At 42.3% G+C, this 3,230-nt stretch overlaps 1 protein-coding gene across 4 annotated transcripts in view; it reads right to left on the reverse strand.

Moving 5' to 3' along the window:
- The window catches only part of LOC107570171 (transmembrane protein 181-like), a 22,664-nt gene that overhangs the window by 16,318 nt on the left and 3,116 nt on the right, over nucleotides 1–3,230 (reverse strand). The window lies entirely within an intron of this gene.

Here is a 3,230-nt window from a genome sequence, read left to right on the forward strand (position 1 = left end):
CACTGGATAACCCCACAGACACCCTGCGGGTCCCACACACACACACACACACACACACACACACACACACACACTCATGAGGATCGGACTGACAGCTGGAGCGTCACACACACACACACACTCATGAGGATCGGACTGACAGCTGGAGCGTCACACACACACACACACTCATGAGGATCGGACTGACAGCTGGAGCGTCACACACACACACACACTCATGAGGATCGGACTGACAGCTGGAGCGTCACACACACACACACACACACACACACAGACACAGACACAGACACGCGCGCACACAGACACACACGCGCGCACTCATGAGGATCGGACTGACGGCCGGAGCGTCACACACACAAACAGACACACACACAAAGACATGCGCACAGACACACACACACTCTCACACACAGACATGCGCACACACACAGGCAAGTGCACACACAGACACGTGCACAGAAACACACACAGACACGCGCGCACACACAGAGACATACACTCTCTCTCACACACGCACGCACGCACACACACATACACACACACTCACGGCGGTGCAGTGCAGGCTTCGGTTCTTGTTGTGCATGTTGTTGCTGATGCGCATCACGCTGGCGTCCTGCGTCACACCCTGCAGCTCCACGTTCATCCCAAACTCCCTCAAACTCAAATCTGCAACTGAAGACACACTTCATCAGCACGACTCGCTCACAAACAGAGCCAGTGAATCAGTGCATGAAGACGCGGCTCACTGTTGCTGTCCAGCTGAATGATGCACGTGAGCCAGAGCTGCTGGTTGTAGTTGGACAGCAGCTGAGATCTGAGGTTGAAAGGGCCGGTCTGAAGACAAAACCACTCACATTTAACCCCAAAATACACTTACACTAACCCTCAAAAGCTTGGAATAATAGAGACACTTAAATGTTTCTGAAAGAAGTCTCTTCTGCTCACCAAGACTGCATTTATCTGATTAAAAATACAATAAAAATATGAAATATTCTGAATCCTGAAAAATACACTATGAAGGTTTCCACAATAATATTGTGCAGCACAACTGTTCTCAACACTGCTAATAATCAGAAATGTGTCTCGAGCAGCAGATCAGCATATTATACTGATTTCTGAAGATCATGTGACACTGAAGACTGGAGGAATGATGCTGAAAATACAGCTGCACATCACAGAAATACATTACAGTTTAACACATATTCACATAGAACACAGCTGATTTAGATTCTAATAATATTTACTGTTTTTATGATCAAACAAATGCAGCACTGGTGAGCAGGAGAGACAAAAGAAATAAATATTTAGGAGCAAATCTGCAGCTGATCGCACGACTCTCACCTTTGATCCATTGGCGCTGATGTCTAAACTGTTGCAATAATTCTCACTGATGATCTTCGGTCCTGCAGGAGAGACGTTTATCAGTCAGTTCAGCTGCACATCTCGTATAATAATGCCTTGCTTTTGTGTGTTTCAGTCCTGCCACGATAGAAATCAGCCACTGTGTGCCTTTCTCTGAGAATGCACTCGTTTAGAGTTACTGAAACACAGCGCTCAGTCTGCTGGGATTCGATCTAGTCTGGATTTTATATACGCGTGTATCTATATATATATATATAAAGCTTCATGATCTGGAGACTTGTAATATTCACTCAAAATAAACTGTTTAGTAACTTCATCATAACGGAAGATTTAAATGGTAGATGTGTTCAAATAAACAGGCATTTTTACGTTTTAAGTGCACTGAACGAGAGTTGTGAAATGACACACTAGGTCTCTGAGGGTCTCGAATGAAACGTTAGGAGCTCGACAGCGAGCAGGTGAATGCTGGGAAAGTTACCTGACTACCTGACACACCGATGAGAGTGGAGACGCCGAAGCAGAAGAAGAAAACCACGAACACCAGAACGAAGTGAGAGAGTGTAAGAGTGTAGAGACGCATAGGGGCCAACCTGCAGCGCACACACACACACGCACACACACACGCACGCGCACACACACACACACACACACACACACACGAGTCAACATCACACGCAATACTGATTCATATCCACAGCACAATAACAGTTACAAACGTTTTTCAACGGTTACACATACATGTTTAATTCATATATATAGATGAATATAGATAGATATAATGTTGCAATTTATAAAAATATTTTTATTTTTAAAATCTATTTCAAAACATTATTTTAAAACTTTGTTTATTTAAACGGGGAGTCATCTCAATTATCACCAGTAAAGTATGGAGTGCCACAAGGATCTGTCCTAGGTACTCTGCTATTTTCAATATACATGTTGCCCCTTGGTAATATTATTAGAAAATACGGGAAAGGCCAGGGCGATAAAACGGTATCGATATTTATCGACGGTACACCTTCTTCGATAACGATATAAAAATGTTCGATATAGTGCATGATATACTGTAGGCACGTGCTCTGAGTAACGCAGACCGCACACAAACACAAACATGAGTGCTGTGCTGCCTGTGATGAAGAGATTGTGAGTAAAGAATGAATATGAGTCAAATTTAAAATAAACATTTGCATTTGAATGTTAGGAGTGCGTCAGGGAGCGTCATCAGTGGAGCGAGACGCGGTGATGATGATGTAAGTGTAGTTGCACGACTAGTTCATATTCATTCAAAACATTAGAGAAATATAGAAGCTCAACGCGGAGAAGATGTTGTTGCATTTTAATGTTTTGTTAGTCTAGCCCACGAGACGCGCCGCTGCTGTGCTATGCATTCAAAATATTAGAGAAATATAGAAGCTCAACGCGGAGAAGATCTTGATTAGGTGAAAACCCAAACCTAGCCATTCACACAGAACACATATTCAGCACATTTTTTAGACGGACAGACACGACTGCTGCACTATAAAAATAACTCCAATTAAATAGCTCTGTGTTTTAAAAAAGGTTATAAAAAATGTCAATAATTATTGATACCGAACGATATGAAACATTATAACGTTGATACATTTGAACTATATCGCCCAGCCCTAATACAGGATTAGTTTCCACTGTTATGCCGATGATACTCAACTATATATCTCAACAAGACCAGATGAAACTTCTAAATTATCTAAGCTAACGGAGTGTGTTAAAAATGTAAAAGAATGGATGACCAATAATTTTCTCCTATTAAATTCGGATAAGACAGAGATATTACTTATTGGACCAAAAGACAGTACACCGAATCTCGTGGATTACAATTTGCAACTAGA

The sequence above is a fragment of the Sinocyclocheilus grahami genome, unplaced genomic scaffold, assembly GCF_001515645.1.
Source record: "Sinocyclocheilus grahami isolate Dianchi unplaced genomic scaffold, SAMN03320097.WGS_v1.1 scaffold1423.1, whole genome shotgun sequence".
Lineage (NCBI taxonomy): Eukaryota > Metazoa > Chordata > Actinopteri > Cypriniformes > Cyprinidae > Sinocyclocheilus > Sinocyclocheilus grahami.